This window comes from Notamacropus eugenii, chromosome 1, assembly GCF_028372415.1.
Source record: "Notamacropus eugenii isolate mMacEug1 chromosome 1, mMacEug1.pri_v2, whole genome shotgun sequence".
Taxonomy (NCBI): Eukaryota; Metazoa; Chordata; class Mammalia; order Diprotodontia; family Macropodidae; genus Notamacropus; species Notamacropus eugenii.
Genome location: NC_092872.1, coordinates 717,507,736 through 717,526,782, shown reverse-complemented (window position 1 = coordinate 717,526,782; position 19,047 = coordinate 717,507,736). Strand labels below are relative to the sequence as shown.

General features: G+C 41.3%; 1 protein-coding gene across 4 annotated transcripts in view; it reads right to left on the bottom strand.

Annotated features, from left to right (window-relative positions):
• LOC140521574 (interleukin-36 alpha-like) overlaps nucleotides 1-19,047 on the bottom strand; it is a 38,989-nt gene extending 19,942 nt beyond the window's left edge. For all 4 annotated transcript variants that reach the window (XR_011972987.1, XR_011972990.1, XM_072636765.1 and 1 more), the window contains exon 1: nucleotides 12,529-19,047. The gene's annotated coding sequence lies outside the window, so the exon portion shown is untranslated. The remainder of the gene's footprint in view (nucleotides 1-12,528) is intronic.

Below are 19,047 nucleotides of genomic sequence, written 5' to 3'. Positions count from 1 at the left end.
AGTTGAGACACTGGGGGCAGATACTCAGAGATGAGTTTGAGGGTGAATGAAGGAGACTGCCCTCTTTCACAGCCTATTGGAGGACCTGGAAATGGAAGAGAAGCCTTTACATGCTGAAAGTCACAGACACATCCTTTGTTGGCTTCTAAATAAAAACCATAAAGCATTAAATTTAGAAACTGTATTTCAGACACTCAGTAATGTAGAATTCACTCATAGTCAGCTATTTAGAGGCAGCTAGGTGGCTCAGTGGATAAAGCTCTAGGCATGAAATTAGGAATATCTATCTTGCCTTTCAAGAACCAAAGTCTCCCCTGGAGAAGGGCAGTGTGGGACAAGAGACCAGCTCCCCTGACTCCTAATTCATGGTCATGCTACCATGAAATCATTTGACATTGATCTGGAGAATATGAGAGCCTGGAGTAATGTCTATTTCCCCAGACAAAGTTCACTGAGAGGTCAGAAGGAGAAGGCCATTGTGGCTGCCATCCTGCTCCACAAGTTATAGAGTGACAGTATTGATTTGCATGTGATAAACATATCTAGACAGCTTTGGTGGGGGAAACGGTTGTATTCTGCATAAGAAGAATGAATATAAAGGCTACTTTGCCTGTCCGCTAGGAGAAATTCAGAGGGGATGGGGAAAAGAGTTCTTAAATGGGACCCTATTCCACCAGGGATTCACAAGACAAAAGTCCTAATACCAGAGGTCTCAAGATGTGAAGATATGTGGGGAAAAGGACAGTAGTGCCTGACAGTTGGAAGTCTCTGCCCAGGAATGTATTGGAAAAGATGCCCAGAGAGACAGGTTCTCCTCATTCATCTCTGTTCTGTGGATCTATAGTGCTTAGCAAGAGTACTGCTCCATTCTCATCCTCTTTCCTAGAGAAGGATTCTTGGTCCACACTTTTATTCATTCCTCTATGGAACTGGAGTCATCACTGATTTTCTCTCCCCTAATTTTATTCCCAATGACTCTACAAAAAATAGAAGTGAGTATTCTCTTGGGGGAAATGCTAACTTCAGAATAAGGGACCACGATTTCTATCTGTCCTGTGTAGAGTGGGGATAGTTCAGACTTCAGTTGGTGATAAGTTTCATAGAACTGCAGGTTTGGAAGTGCCCTCAAATGTCAACTGGGATCACAGCTTCATCCTCAGGAACAACAATGAGACTATGAGTCCAAAGGACCCAGACTTGCTGTTGAATGTCCTGAATTTTCCCTTTATAAGGGCTTTTGAGGACTAAAAGAAATATGTAAAAGGAAAATCCAGTTAATCCAGGAAGACTTGGCTTCTTTGATTGATGTCTGAGAAATTGGCCAACCTGAAGCTAGGCACTTGGGGAAGGGTGACTTGACCTGTACAGAAGTAATGCTATGTCAACCTGTCTCTATTTCCTGGACCTATTTCCACACCGTGTGTACTGGTGGTCCTCCACTTTCCTGACAAGCAAAGGAAGGTACGTTGTTCTACTTATCCCTCTGAAGCAGTAAAACAATCAGGTTAGGAGAAAGAAGAGATTCAAGAACCTGTGAAATGTCCAGGAAAAGATTAATGTGAATAGGACCTTGTTGGTGCTGATACCCTGGAGCACTGTCAGTCTGAGAAATGTGAATGGACAAACAATCTCTTACCCCTAAGAAACTATACCCCAAACACATGAGGACTTTTGGAGAACCTGAGGAAGATTCTTCTCGGCCCCTTGCATAATGGGGGAAACTGAGGAGATTCTCCCCAGCCCCTTGCATGACTGCCACATGATGTAACATAAGGAAAATAACTTAAAGCCAACATGCATAAATCGAAGTGTTAAAGGAAGCAACACAAATATTGGAAGAACTAATGAACCATGTAGCCAGGGCAAAGAGGCCCCTATCTTAAAAAGTCATAAAACTCCTTAAGGGAGGAGGTGTCTGTGTCCATGGACCTGGCCAGTCCTTGGGCACATTCATCAAAGTACAGAACTGAAACTTTGGCCAACGTTCCTTCTTTGATCTCTCTGCTCTAATGGTCATGTTTTCCCTGAAGTTACATGTATAAAGGAACTGAGTGGGAGAAGAATCTTTGGAAGTCTTTGCTGCAGAAGTGGGGAAGCCTGCTTCTGCTCTCCCTGTCAGGACCTTTGCTAACTGCTGCCCCCTTCCCCAGTAGCCGTAGTGATGAAATTCAGACTTGACTGGTGAGGTGTACTTTCTCTTTTTCTATTCCGTCTTAACTATTATCTATTGTTTATATGTACACACTTGATAATTTACACTGTTTGGAGTAATAAAACTTAATTGCCTATTAAGATTGCTTTAGTGTGTGTCACTGTATCTTAAGATCTGAACCTAAAGTGAAAGTACTGCAGTCTGTAATCCCTTTCAATTACAACTGGCATCATGAACAGGATGTTGAGGTACAATGCCACTTTTTAGGAAAAATAAGGAAAATGATAATAAAGAAATTGACATCCCAGGCTGGGAAGACCCTCTGCATCCTTCCTTCATGAAAGAATGGGCAAAAAGTGCAGGATCTAGATAAGAATGGGGGAGTCGATTCAAACAAGCTGAGACACTAGATGTGGCACATTGCTTAGAAACTATCCCCACTGAAAAAGGAAGAGACGCCATTAGCCTTGGGCAATGGGGTTGAGCTCTTTTGACTGGGTACAGGAAAATGTGTGAACAAATGGATCAAGTGGTAGAAAAGAAGATTGTCTGTGAAAAGGAATTAGCTACATTACAAATCAAACTATCCATGCTGCAATATCAAAATGTTATTTTGGGATATCAAGTAAGAAATTATCAGGAAGTGGCAGACAAGGCAGCCTTAAGGATTGCCCTGTACAAAATACCATAAACGGAAATGGAAAATTAACAAAAGAAAAGTTTGTGCAGTAATTGCAACTGCAACAGCAGGATAAGATGAGATAGGGATATTTGGGACCAGTCTGAGGATAATGAGATCTTAGATGAGAAGGCATGGGATGAGCATGGGGCTAAATACCCAGATGTAGATACTGAGGCCAGACTTATCACCCATAGAAAAGAGGAGGATCAGGGAGGAAACAAGGTGTTTAAAGCCATTACTGAAGATTTCACACAGCAGGAGGTGACAGATATTTTGAGCAGATTTACCAAAATTTGAGTGAGCCCCTGATTTCCTGGATGGTCAGAATTAGTGATGCAGGAGCTGAAGGGATATGGGTGGACAAAACAGACTTTATGATGTTTGTAGGGATTAGCACTAATTCTTTGGTACAGCAAACTATACAGTGAGAGGTACTGCAGGCCCAAATACTAACTCAGTGGCCCTGGCAGCAGAAGGGTGTAACAAACAACACCCTGCAGACTTAATGTGGCCACGATCAAACAAGCCATGCCCTAAGGGATGGGATACAGAAATTGAAAGAGGAAGTTATGAAAACAACTATTATGGTCAGGGGTGCAGACCATTACCTGAGTCCATCACAGGAATATACTTTTTAAGACTGTACCCCACCCCCCTTACAAACATCTACTTATGACTTTACTGTTAAATGAAGCTCAGAAGTCTTTAAATGAAGTACTGGAAGAAATTTATAACTAGGGGAAATAGGGGAATGAGAGGACGATAGAAAGAATGAGGGATGGAACAATGACAGTGAGGAAGGGGAAAGAAGGTCTGAGAATAGGATTCCCTGAAAGGATTTGTTTGCTGCCCTGATAAGAGCAGGAGTAGACAAAATCAAAATTGACGAAACCCCCACAAAAAAGTTATACTATAAGCACAAAAAGAAAAGGTTGGGAGGAAAGGCAGTTAGAGATACAAACTGAACCATTAGCCCCTCCCTTGGTGTCCCCAGTCTACCCAGATTTAAGTCATTTGAGGGGATATTAGGTCAAACCCCACTGGAAATCCACACAGTAAGAAGGAGAGACTATAGACCACATATCCCTATTACTATATATTGGAAAAATGGATCTATCACAATGATTAAAGCTCTGTTGGACACCGGGCCAGGGGCCATGCTAATACATGGGAACCTGACTGAGGATGTGTGTGGGCATCCTATAATCAACCATCACCAGGTTAGGAGGGAAAGAAATAGTAGCTAAGCAAATCATTTTTTTTATGAAAATTGGACAGCTCCCTTGTAGAGAATATTCAGTGGTAATAGTTCCTATTTCTGAATACATACATTCAGTGGTAATAGTTCCTATTTCTGAATACATACATTCTCACAGGTATGACGTTACAACTGCCAGAAGTCAGATATTAATTTGCAGTGTGGTGCTTCTCAATTAGGAAAGTGCTTGTAGGAAAATTAAAAATGTCCCCTGTATCTTTACCCCTTCCTACTGAGGTTATTACCTTAAAGCAATGTTGCATACCAGGAGGGCAGGAGAAAATAACCAAAGCTATGCAATAGTATGTAGAGGCAGGAGTTCTGTTATCTGTAACCACAGAATGAAATAATCCAGTGTGGCCCATTCACAAATTGGATGGTTCATAGAGAATGACAGTAGATTGTAGACAATTAAATAAAGTTACTCCACCTTTGTATGCTGCTGTATCTGATACTATAACCCGAAGGAGTGGTACAGAAATACTTCGGACTCTGGTATGCAGTGACAGATTTGGCTAATGCTTTCTTTAGCATTCCAATAGACCCTGCTCAATGGGACCAATTTGCATTTACTGGGCAGAGGAGGCAATACACTTTTACCTGCCTCCCACATGGATAGCCCCACTATATTCCATAGGATAATAGTCGAACATCTAGATGATTTTAAACACTCACATGTTCAGCTTACTCATTATACAGATGATATCATGATATAGGGGGAGGAGAAAGCTCAAGTAGGACCAGTATTACATGACTTGTTGGAATATTTAAAGGAGAAGGGGTGGGAGATTAATCCTGGAAAGGTACAGGGCACCTCTCAAATTGCTAAATTTTTAGGGATTCATTGGAACCAGGAGTACAGAGAAATACTTCCCAAAGCGAGACAGAGAATATTAGATTTTCTCCCTCCCACCAATAAGAAGGAGGCTCAAAAATTTATACATTTATTTGGAGAACACATATACCACATTTGGGACAAACACTATACCCTTTACTAAAAGTGACCCGAAAGAAGTATGAATTTTCTTGGGGTTCAGATGAGGAAAAAGTCTTTGAGGAGGCTGAAGCAGCAATCCAAACTGCACTAGATTTATGGCCCTGCAGGAAGGGCCCATAGAATTACAAGTGTCCATACAGGAGAATTATGCTGATTGGAGCCTATGGCAAAAACAACAGGGAAAAATGGTTCCTTTAGGATTTTGGTCCCAAAACCTACCTACTGCAGGAATATGCTGTTCCCCCTTTAAGCAACAATTATTGGCAGCTTACTGGGCCCTTGTGGAAAAAGAAAAGCTCACAGTAAGGCATGATGTGGTACTGTGACCCCAAATTCCTATAATGCAATGGATTATGAGTACTCCAGCCTCCCATAAAATAGACCTTGCACACGAAGCTATGATTATTAAATGGAAATGGTATATTCAAAATAGAGCTAAAACAGGAAAAAAACAGGAATATCACAATTACATGAAAAGGTGTCTGAACTTAATTCAGAGCAATAGACTGATATTAATCTTTCCACCCCAGTACAGGCCTCTCTACTTAAATGGGGACAAGGATTTAGTACTTTAAACTCAGAAAGTAAGAAACATGCTTGCTTTACAGATGGGTCTCCTTAAATACGTAGAGTGACACTTGAGAGTTCAGGACAAGGAGGAAGCAGTCAATTTGCAGAGTTGGTAGCAGTTCATTTGACTATAAAAACAGAGCGGGGAAACAAATGTCACAATATTCACTGACTCGTGGGCTGTTGCTAATGATTTCTCAATGTGGATGCCAATATGGCACAGAGACCGTTGGCAGGTGTATGGCAAGGACATACGGGGAAAAGAATTGTGGAAAGATATTTGGGAATGGTCACATCAAACTAACTTCTCCATTTTAAATGTAGATGCCCATGCTTCATTGGCCACTCTTTGAGGTGGTGGGTTGTGAATCCACAAGCCCATGTTCCGTTAGGAGAACGGCAGGCCCAGCTGGGTATGATTGACATACTCTTACACCTTTGGATTTGCCCCCAGGGAAAGTAGTTACAGCCTCTACAGAACTGGCATGCAAATCCCCCCTGGATACTTTGGCCATATATTACCTCATTCTTGTTTGGCTCTAAAAGGAATACACACACTCGAGGGGTTGTTGATTCAGATCACATGGGGAAAATTAAAGTTGCAGCACAAAACTTAGGACTCCAACCTGTGGTGTGCTCTATAAATTCAAGAATCATCCAAATAGTTGCAAGTAAATATCTGGTGGGAAATGCAGAACAAAAGTCTGAACCATTCTCTATTGTCACAATGCATAGTGGCTTTGGAGACACTAATTTTGTAAAAGGGGCTAAAATATGGATGAAATAACATGCTACTAAAGTTCCCAAGGCAACAGAGATTATTGCTGAGGGAGATAATAATACCATTATAGTGGACTTCCCTGGGGATGATAAAATGTATCACTATCCATTAACCCAGGTGTTTTTACATGAATAGCATTTTATAGGGATCGTGTCATTCCTGGGCATAATGACCTCTGACCAGGGCCAGTGAAATTCCCTTGCGCAACTGGGACAAGCAGTGGCAGATACTGGACCATGGGATTGTTGGGTTTGCCACATTCATCCTCAGGTGTGAGAAGGACCTCCACAATGCAGAGGACTACAGGAGCAGTCCAACATGGCCCTGCCATATCCTTCTACCAGATACATGAAACCTTTGTTTCAAGTACAACCAAGAAAAGAGACTTTTAAGGAAGTACCTTGCTTTAATTCTGGACAAAAATTTTGTAATCAGACTTACAATGAAAGCTAACATTTTGGACCTGTGTTGATTACTATAGAATGGAAAACTCAAGTAGACCCTTTCACATATACCTGTGTGAGTGGTAACGTAACTTTATTCACTTCTCCAAACTTTACTCATATGATGTGTTATAACTGTACTAAGACCCCGACTATTTTTAAAAGGACTAAGGTTCTCATGTACGTACCTACTAATTGTAGTTTTTGGTCCCCTGATTCTACCATATTAAGACTATGCAACAGCTATAGGAATGCTACTAAATTAAAACCTCCACATAATAAGTTCCCATCTTGGCAGATATATAAGCAATTGGACAAAACTGATCTAAATCCTTTTTTTCCTTTCATCCTGTAATGATACCTCTCCATGGGGACAATCTATTGAATTATTGTTAAATACTGCTATTTTTAAAACCATGTCTGCACCCAATAGATATATCTTTGTATATGGAAATCTAATATCTCTTTAGTGGTATATGAGGCTGTGTCAAATTTAACTCTTTGGGATATGATTACTATGCTGAATGCTTTTCAGTGTCTAAATCCGTATAAAATCCATGGTCAGTGTACTTTAGGAGTACTAAATTCTGGAATGCAATTGTATAACTACACCACATCAGCTGCTCAAGGAAAAGGAAAGAGAAGCCCTTGGGACAATTTCTTGTGGTGGATGTGTAAAGCCACCACCTTTTTAATCCCTTGGGTAGGATATGTTGACCATGAATGGATATTGACCAGTATTGCTAAAACGATTGAAGTCATTGCTAATGAAATAGCTGAAGATTTGCAAAATCTACAAGAATCCTTGGATTCCTTAGCCCACGAGGTATTAGGTAATCGTGTAGCCTTAGACTATCTTTTAGCAGCAGAGAGAGGTGTATTCAGGGTAGAAAATACTTCCTGTTGTTTCACAGTTCACAACGAGTAGTCACATGACCTTCATGATGTGGCTGTTTGGATGAAAGATACTAGACAAAAATTATTCCCTTCCTTGTCCTTATGGGATCAATGGAAATCATTTTCTATTCTCTTTTACATCTGTTATTGTTAGTACTGCTGGTTTTAATTTTTGGACATTGTATTTTAAATTGTATAACTTCTTGTATTTCTGTACAACTGCAGTCATTTTCTTTCTACAAGTGAGCATTTGTTCTCCTCTAATTTAGGGGATGATGTGTAATGTTCTCCTCTAATTTGGGGGATGATGTATAATTCCCAGCCAGGGTCTGAGTCGAATCTAGGGGCTGACTGTGGCAAAACTGAGGAAGATTCTCCTCAGCCCCTTGCATGACGGCCACATGAGCTAACATAAGGAATGTAACTTAAAGCTGACGTGTAAATGGGAGTGTCAAAGGAAGCAACATATAAATATTGGAAGAATTAATGAACCATGTAGCCAGGGCAAAGAGACCCTTAAGAGTCATAAAACTCCTTAAGGAAGGAGGTGTCTGTGCTCAGGGACCTGTCCAGTCCAAGGGCACATTCATCAAAGCAGAGAACTGAAACTTTGACCAACGTTCCTTCTTTGGTCTGCTATAATGGTCCTCTTTTCCTTGAAGGCACATGTATAAAAGAATTGAGTGGGAGAAGGATCTTTGGAGGTCTTTGCTGCAGAAGTGGGGAAGCCTGCTTCTGCTCTCCCAGTCAGGACGTTTGCTGACTGCTCCCTCCTCTCCAGTCTCCATGAAGCTCAGACTTGACTGGTGATGTATACTTTCTCTTTTTCTATTCTGTCTTAACTATTACCTACTGTTTATATGCAAACACTTGCAAACTTACACTATTGGTAGTAATAAAACTGAATTTCATATTAAGGCTGTTTTAGTGGGTGTCATTGTATCTTAAGATCCAAATCTAAAGTGAAAGTACTGCATAGTCTGTAATCTCTTCTAATTATAGGGCTGAAGGCTAAAACTGGAACCAAAGGTGAAAACATTGGGGAATCCCCAAGTAGATCCTGAGACTGAAAAGATGGCATAATTATAGTGGCATGATGGGTAGAACACTGAACTTAAGGTCAGATTCAAATGCTGTCTCTTTCAGTTTTACAAATGGAAGGTACCAGTGTCTCTCTGAATGTTTAAAGTTTGGATCTGATATAAGTCAAAGTAGACAAGTCTCTCTTCATTATTCTCCCTTCCTTCCCCTCCCTTCCTCTGTGCCCTCCCTTTCTTCCCCCTACCTTTCATCATATTACTCTGTCTTTCTCAGTCTCTGTCTCTCTGTCTCTCTTTCTCTGTTTCTCCCTCTCTGTGTCTGGCTCTCTGAGTCTTTGTCACTTTGTGTCTCTGTCTCTGTCTCTCTCTCCATCTCTGTGTCTCTCTCTGTCTCTGTCTCTCTCTCTGTCTCTCTGTTTCTCTCTGTGGGTCTCTTTCTCTCCTCCCCTCCTTCCATTTTCTAGCACTCAAAGAGACCTGGCCCTGTCCAAAAGACACTACATCCCTGACTAGAGAAGGAAATGGCAAACCACTCCAGAATCTTTACCAAGAAAACCCCAAATGTGGTCATGACGAGTCTGGCATAAACAACAAGAACAAATTGGAGAGTTATAATTTTTATTACAAAGTGTTACCTCTCTTTCTTTGTATAAGAAGTCAGTCTGAAGAAAATGTTGACAGGGATAACTTAGAAGAACCTGAAGAGACTGTTTTCCTATTTTTCCTGTTTTGGTAAAGAAGCTGAGGAAGATAGAAATTCTCTCTTGATGTCTTAACCTTTATTTTGAGGAACAGGTGAAGAGAATCCTTCAGTGAAGATGTACTTTGGAATCTTGAGAAAAATAAGTGATGCAACTGTTTCCAGAATTTAAGGAAAAGTGTTTTGCATCATAATGATGATTTGAGATCATTCCGGCTATGTGTTTGCTCTTTTGCTCTTTAATACTGAGTTAGTCCTAGAAAATAAGGGTGTTTGATCCGAGAAATAAGAGGGAGTCTTTCTTTAAAAACTGGGATGGAGATATGAATTAATTGACTAATTAGTCAGAGATGTTTCAACTTGCTAATTAGTGAGGAAATATTCAAAATTGAATTGTCCTACAGTTCAGGATGATAAAAATGAACATGGCAACAGATCATGTAGAAGACCAAGAAATGACCAGCAAGTGAGGTTTGTTGACACTTGCTATATAAGGGACTCATTAGGTGCTAAATTTTTGTCACTCATCCTGATTGTTGTATTTTCTACTATTTCCTTGCTCACTATATAACAAAAAATAGTCTAGGATAAAAATAATAATAGTTGCTGTAATTCAACAGTTCTATATGGTAAGGATTTGTTAAGAAGAGAGGTGTGATTAATATCAAAAGTTTGATTTGTTTAAAAGAATATTCAGTTTTATCAGTTAAATAAATGATTTGTGTTTTCTTAGTGGAATACATCCCCAAGAGTGCCACCTAGTGGCCAATTGGAGCTTGTTTCTAATGAAATTCAATCTGTTCTAATTCCAAGATTCTAAGATGCATGAGTGGGGCAGATCATTGTATGGTTATTGGTGAGTCATAGAAACACGGTGCCTAGGAGGAATCACAGGGTTTGCCTTGGAGGCCCAAACTTGTGAAATATCATAATACTAAATCACAAAGACCCTCAGTATCTGGTTATGACACCAAAGAAGCTGAGATCAAGACCTAGAAAGGATCAGAGAATCATAGATTCAAGCAGTAAGGTACCTTAGAAGCCTTCTAATAGAGGTCCCTTCGTTTTGGGGATGAGAAAGATAAGACACAGAGAGTTCCTATGATTTGCCCAAAATCACACAAATAATAAGTTGCCGATGTGAGATGTTTAACAGAAGACCTCAGACTCTACATCCAACATGATTCTCACTACACTGCTGTCCCTCCTTCTGTGGTTACCTAGTTCAAAATCTTCATGTTACAGAAGGGGGCAAATGAGGCCCAGGGTCATGATAAAACTTATTTAGTCCCCTTTTCTCTCTGCTTCCCTAACATTTGACTTGACTTTCCTCTCCAAAGTATTTGAAACCTCAGATTAGTCAGTGAATTAGAGTGGGATCCATGCCAAGCATGTGAAGACTTCCCCTGTCTAAATGGGCAAATGAGAACAATTTGTTCTAATGACCATGGAGGCAGTGAAGAGCTTAGAGGTTGGTCATACATCAAAGACACTAAAATCATCCACTTTATCATCTGTCTTCTCTCTTGTCACTGGACTTTGATGATTCTGTTAGACCATGAGGCTGACTCCTTTATGCAACACTGCCTCACTTAAATCCAATTCATGTGCAAGTCAAGACATCAGTCTTTGATGTCATTGGTCCTCTTCAAAACTAGGAACAAACAACCTTAGAAACTACTGTCATCTAAAAATCAGGCATAAATTAAGACAAAACCTCAACCAAACTACAAATCAGTGGAAACAGAAGATCCCCTTTCAGGGTCATAGCTATTCACATCATTGAAGGAATGTGGAACCAAAGGCTAAATGGAGAGAACTGGTTGGTGGTTCTCTTTCTGCCTAAACCCCTACCTCAAAGGATTCCAGGACTCTGCCTAAAACTCACATTTGTTTTACACATACGTTTCTTTTAAGGAGGAGGCAATGTATTCAATTCACTGAACAATAATTTACTAAGTCCTAATACTGAGAATGGGGGTGGAAATAGATGGATAACAATAAAATGTACTAAAGTCTACTGGAAGAAAACAACTCATATAAAAAGAAAGAATTAATATTTAAAAAGTACAAAAAATTTCTAACAGTGGTAGACATAGAATTAACAAATTTCTTTAGACGCGTTGACGTTCAGTAATTTAGAAAATATCCTTTCCTTGTGAGTACTTACATTTTGAACAAAGTATAAACTTGTCATTGTAAAGCTTCTATGCTTGCTGCCTATTCTTGTTTATTAGAGGACCTCTCTGACAAAGACTGAGCAAGCATAATCCAGACCGTGATCTCTGTTGGCAATCTCTCATCCACCTCTGCTTCCCCAAAGCCCCATTCCCTACCATCCTCGCATGCCCAGTGACCAGAATGAATGACAGGAGCACAGAAAGCACAGCACCCGCAGTCAGAGGGCCCAGGTGCCATCCCCGTCTCTGATGCTCACTACTTGGGAGATCTTAAACAAGTTTTAAGTTTTGTGGACCTCAGTTTCTTCATCCGTAAAATGGGGGGATGGTGCACCAGATGATGCTAAGGCCCCTTCCAGTTCTAATTCTATACTCCCATCATTCCATCTGGGTTCTAGTTTCACTTCTCCATGGAATAGTTGCATCAAGATGTTCTTTCTTCTCCTCTCTGTCTTTCCCTGACATGCTTGCAAGGGACAACCCTTTTTTCCTTAAAATGCATTAGGAATACAAGCTTACAAAACACTACATACCATCACATACCTGTTTACCCTCTAGGAATTCCAAGTTGATTCATTCTCCACCCCATCCCATAGCTAATGAAAAAGCAGTAGTCCCTGCTCATCAAGTACAATAACCCATCTCAGGGTCTCACCCTGATTATAATATTACATTACATCACTTTATATTTGGCTCTCCTCCCTCCATGCAAGGTGTGCCCCAGTGAAGTTGCCAGATAGGTCTCTGGCTGAGACAGCACCTTCCACCTAGATAACATCCCAAATATATCATCGAATTCAAAATTGCTATGGTGACAGCATAGCTTACCGAGGGGAACAAGTCTTATGCCTGACCAGCAGGCTGCTCGTCCTCCTGTGGAGCTCGGGAGTAAAAGAATGAGGCAGGAGAGAGGGTCATGAAGCAACTCCAATTTATTCAAGCAAGCACTCTGATTATATAGTCTCTGCCAGCCAGCCCAGTGAACCATGGTAACACATATAAACAAACCTGAAACTATAGTAATGAACACAAGCTGGAACTATAGTAACAAACACAAACCAGGGATGGGGCCATTCCTTCCAGCGCCATCTTGTTCACCCTTCCCTGCACCAGACTCAGTTTACCTGATGTCCGTCAGTGTGGCGTCCCACATGACGTGGTGGTCAGCGCCCCTTACAACTCCCCCTTTTTGTTTTAGACCCGATGACCTTCACGGGTTTGTACATCTCTCAACTTGAATTGATTTTCAGTAAGCATCCTCATTGTATCTTTTACAGTTCGTAGGGCACATTTGAGGCATGCTGGTATAAGACTTATAACAATCAAGATAACAATACCTCCTGACAACAATGGACCTAGCCAATCAAACAATGAGGTGGAATGACCAAAAAGTTGCATCATGTCTGAAACAAAATTTTCAGGTATTAACTTCTTTGTCCCTTGAGTATTTACATCCATTGCCAATTTTTCCAACAGTTTCATTTCACTTGAAATGTTGGCGAGTGTTAAACCATGCAACTGAGCTCTTATTTCTTCCCAATTAAATTCAATATCGTTGTACAATTTGTTCATCATGCAAAAATGATGATATCTGTTATCACATCTTAAAGCCAATTGTTTCTATGGCCTGCAGTTCATCCCCAATAGCTATTACATCATTTGTTAACATTAGAATGGCCTGATAGAATTCGTGATCCATCCTCAATTGTTCCCTAAATCCCACTGATACATTATTTGTACAAACACCAAGGATAGCCCTTCACCAGTCCTGTAAAGTTGAAATGTCTACTAATGTCCAAAGGCCCAGTACTGGTCCTCGGCCTGGCTCACTGTTAGAAGCAGTAAGATGCAGCTGACTAATTTCATGGCTCAGGCGTTGTAGTTTCCTCTTCTTTCTCTGGCAGAATCCCTGTGATTTCTTCGTGGGAGTGCACAACCCATAGTCTTTTCACTGGTACCCAGATCTCCTTGTCTCCTGCAAAGATACAAGCATAACCCTTGCCCCAAGTTAATGTGGTATGTGTTCTAGCAGTCAGTCTGAGCTGACCATGTATTTCATGGCAGATGTAAGACCATACGCATCGAATTTTAAAAAATTGATTGAGTAAAGTGCTAATTTCAATTGATTAAAAATTAAATGTGTATAGTGCCAGTGCCAATTTCCAAAAATTGATTGTGTGCCATGAACCTGTGATTGTGTGCAGTGGACCTGGGTCCCGAAACTCCCCCTTTTTGTTTTTGGACATATTGTTTTATGGTGCGGTTCGCACGTTCTACTATGGCTTGTCCTGTGGGGTTATAGGGGATCCTCGTCACATGAGAGATTCCAAATTCTGAGAGAAATTTTTGGAAGGCCGAAGCAGTGTATGCTGGGCCATTATCATTCTTTAATAGTCATGGGACACCATGGGCGGCAAAACATTGAAGCATATGACTACACACGTCCTTAACTGCCTCTCCGGTGCGTAGAGTAGCCATGATGAAACTGGAGAAAGTGTCTATAGACACATGGACATATTTAAGCCTCCTGAATGAAGCTATGTGAGTCACATCCATTTGCCAGATATCATTAGGATGTGATCCCTTAGGATTGTACACTCTGCATGGTATCGGTGGCTGGAAAGGAATGCATGCTATGCATGATTTTATAATCTTTTGGGCCTCTTTCTTAGTAAGTTTATATAAATGTCTTAATGATTTTGCTGATATATGAAACTTATTGTGAGCCTGCTGAGCTTCCTCAGTGGTTTCTAGGTATACACCTCCTGACACTACTCGATCCACAACCTCATTTCCTTCTGCTAGAGGCCCTGGTAGATTGGAGTGTGATCTTATATGTAAAATGTGGAATGGGAACATACATCCTCTTATGGTGTTTTGGACTTCCGCTAGCAACTGTCCAATTTCTAATTGAGTTGATATGCAGGCAGTCTCTAGGTCTGGTATAAGTGTGGCTACATATCTACCGTCAGTAATGACATTGATAGGCTCATCAATTTCTAAAGCCTTCCAGATCGCAAATAGTTCATTCTTTTGGGTGGATGAGAATGGAGTATTATATAACTGCAACCATTTATCTTGATATACATATGTGGCTGCTCTATTCCATTTTGTAGCATCAGTAAATACATTCTTTCCTATAACCGGAGTGTCCTGGTGTTTCTCAGCCCATGTCCATGGTGTTTCCTGGTATATGCTTAGAGCCTTATTTATGTTCCCTGTTTTGAAGTTTTGATTAATAATGACTTGCCATTCTAGGTATTCTGTACAGCATCTCTCTACTTGTTCTTTAGTGTATCTACAGTAGATGGCATCAGGATCTCTTCCTATCAGTTTCCTCACTCTCTGAATTGCCTTGTAAACCACTTGTGCAACTAGTTCACAGTAAGGGACACAAGACCTGTTGTGTACTCTCTTCAAGTGTATCCACTCTAATACCCCTTCCTCTTGGTAAAGACATCCTGTGGGAAGTTCCACAGTGAAAAGGATAGAGATATACATACTTTCTGTTGGTACATATCTCCTGGTGCTAGCCTCTACGATTTTTGTTTGAATTTTGGAGATGCACTCCAACGCTTGAGGAGTCCATTCTCGTGGCGAATTTAAGTCAGGATCTCCTTTCAGCATGTCATACAATGGGTGTAATTCACCTGTAGGTATTCCTAATTGTGGTCTGATCCACTGAAGCTCTCCTATCACCTTTTGCATATGATTGAGAGTCTTGATTTTAGACACATCTATTACTGGTGATTTAATATGGATTTGATGTTCTAATATGGTGTGTCCTAAGTAGTGTATAGGCAGGTCTTTCTGTATCTTATCAGATGCTACTCTTAAGCCCTGTTTGAGGAATTCTCTCTATCATTTGTAGTGTCATTTCTAAGATTCCAATGTTATCATGAGCTCCTAAGATATCATCCATATAATGGAGTATCAACACCTGGGGAAATCTCTTCCTGACTGGGTGTAATGTCTTGTCTATGTACCACTGGCAAATTGTGGGACTGTTTTTCATTCCTTGGGGTAGTACCTTCCATTGGTAACGATTGTACGGCTCCTGTAGATTGACACTGGGTACAGAGAATGCAGACCTCTCCCTATCCTCAGGATGGACAGGAATACTGTAAAAACAATCCTTGATGTCAATCACCCAAAGTTTATAACTGCTGGGAATTGCATTGGGTGATGGCAAGCCTGGCTGCAAAGCACCCATCAGCTGCATGATGTCATTGATCTTTCTCAAATCAGTCAACATTCTGTATTTTCCAGATTTCTTTTTTATGACAAATACAGGAGAGTTCCAAGGACTAAAGGATTCCTCAATGTGTCCTAACTGTTCTTGTACTAGGTCTTTCAGGGCCGTGAGACTTTCATATTTTAGGGTTCATTGATGCACCCAGATGGGCTCATCCGAGATCCATCGTAATTTTGATGGTGGAATTCTCACGGCGTTGTCATCAATGGACCCATTCAAAAATTTGTTGTTAATTTTACCCCTAATTGTGTAAGCAGGTCTCTTCCCCATAGTATTATGGGAAGCCCTTCCTGATCTCGCCACATGGCTGTCTGTTCTGTGGCTGGAGGCATCCATTCCAATCTTTTCTTAAAATCATCTGGTGGTCTGCCTGATCTGTCCTCAAAAGTCCACCGTTGTGGTCTGGCCACCTCCCTGGCCCATTGTGAGCCTCCTATGCCATATACACTGTTTTCCTCTTCTATAGGCCATTGAGATTCCCATTGTGAAAAAGGGAATACGCTTCTGTCTGCACCAGTGTCAACAAGGCCTGTTTTAGGTATTCCTTCTATATATATGGTAAACATTGGTCTCTGATTGCCAATTTATTGAGTCCAATATATTGTTTGTTCTATGTTATGATTCATTTGTATCAATTGTGCCACCGGTTGCCCTCTATCAACCTCAACCTCCACATTGTTAGAGTTGCACATCAGGATCTTGTGCAAGGCACCAATTGGTGGTTGCTGTACTACGGCCTGTAAGCCTGTGTAAGCGTTTGCTGGGGCAGAAATGATAACCTCTTGCTTTGTTTTGATGCGTACTCCTTCTATTGGTAACCATACTGTTGTGAATGGAGGTATCAGGAAATTCCCTAGGCTTCTAATTAATTTTGACTATATGGCACCAACTTGAATGTCTGGTACCTCCTTCTGAATTCAGTAGTGGCCTGTGGGATCCTCTCTGAGTCCTCCCAGTAGCCCCTCCTTGTCTCCTGGGCTGGAGGGACACCCGTCTGCATGTTTAAATATTGAGCACTACCCTTGAGAGGGGGGAATGACCTACACTCTGAAGCCCAATGTCCTGTTTTCTTACATTTTGGACAGGGTGTGGTTGGCCTACTCTTAAATGGCGTTCTGTTCCCTTGGTTCTGGAGTCCCTTTCTTTCCTCTGCATTGTTTCTACACTCCCTCTGGTAATGTCCTATTTTTCCACACTTAAAGCATCTCATTTTTGGTCCAGCTCCCTGATAATTTCTCATTGCCGCTGTGAAGATGAACGCCTGTACTCTTGCTAGGTATGTCTGAGATCCTACCTCCTCACACCTATTTAACATGTCCTCAATGGAACAGTTCTTGGGTAATCCTAGCATAGCTTTCCTACAATCTGCATTAGCTCCTGATTGGAGGATGTCCTTTATCACTACAGCAGTACCTTCCACTTTACCCATAGTCCTGGTGACAACCTCAGTTGCTCGGGCACAGAAATCAGTGAATGGTTCTGCATTTCCTTGCTTCAGTGATTGCAGAGATACCTTCTTAGGACCTTTTTCAGGAATCAGTATAAAGGCCTGCTCGTCCCTTTGGGCTAACCTCTCATACAGCACTAGATCATGTCCTATTTGCTTAATGTCTTCTGCATACTCTCCTGACCCAAATAACATATCATGATACCGTTGGGCATCTGTAGTGTTGCCAGCATTAACTGATGTTGCTATGGCTCTTAATTTTTCTGCCAAAAGCTGAAGAAAGCAAACATATTGTCCCGGAGCCAAGATGGCTCTCATGATTAATTTTAACACATAATTAGCCAATTCTTTTAATCTTATGAGGACATAAGGAGCATTTATCGCATAATCTGTAACTGCCTTTTTCAATTCTTTTATCTGTGAGGCTGGTATGGGCCCGTGAGTCCTCGTCACGGAGCTGTCCTCTGCTTTATCCTCCAATACAGGGAATGCACTTATCCATTCCCCGCCAATCTCCCTTAGGCTAGTGTAATCACCATCCTCTCTCAGCTTTTCTAGAGTCTGCTGTAATGCTGATTTTTTGAAAATTATTTGTACTTCCCTCATCTTGTCGCTAGATGTCAGAATTGTTCCTCTTATCTCACTATCTGTGCTTCCTCCCTTCTCACCATCAGTGAACTCCTTTTTCCAGCTAACCCTCCTTTTAGTTTTCTGCAAGCCCTTTAATTTTTCAGTTAATTCTTGCATGTCCTCTCTCAGTTCCCGAACTGTCTCTCTCTCTCACCATTTCTCTTGTTCCAGCTCTAAGTTTGGATATATGGATGCTGGCTGCCTTACTGGGCTATTATCCCTTGTACTACTCCCTGACTCAGAGGGGGTCGTCTGTGAGGATGTGGCAAATGTTCTCCTTTGCACTGCCTTGCCACCGTCTTCCTCTATGAACACATTCTTCAGCATGTTATATAGGACGAAAGTGTGAGGATCCAATTTATTTGGATTTTCGAGTTCAAAAGCTGTTAACTGCTCTCCAACAATGACCCAAGAGTCTAAACTCATAGGAGGTCGTTCTGATACCCAAGGACAGATTTCACAAATGGTATCTATGAACTTCCTTATATTACTCAAACTTACTGTGGTTCCATGTTTCCTGATCTTTTTGTAAATTATTGCTGTGTATTGACCCTGACTCAACTTTTGTGAGCTTTGCCCCATTTCAATCTTACTCACGGTTACACCTCGTCTCACTCAAGCTGAATGCACGCGTCTTCTCATGCGTCGGCTTCTCGGACCCGCTTTCCAGAGGAACTCGGTGAAGCAGACAGGCTATGGTTTCCTGTCGCGCTCAGGTATCCACTTTTGACCCTATCCTGATAGCTCCTGTACACTGTCTAGGCTTCTGAAGAGCCTGACTCACTCGGGGGGTTACTGAGGGACCTGATTCCCTCGGCTGAGCTTCCTGCTCCTTCCCCCTGCTTGTGGCCCCAGTTTGGGCATCAAGTTGCTATTGTCCCTGTTGGGCGCTAAGTTGCTATGGTTACGGCATAGCATACCAAGAGGAGCAAGTCTTATGCCTGACCAGCAGGCTGCTCATCCTCCTGTGGAGCTCGGGAGTAAAAGAATGAGGCAGGACAGCGGGTCATGAAGC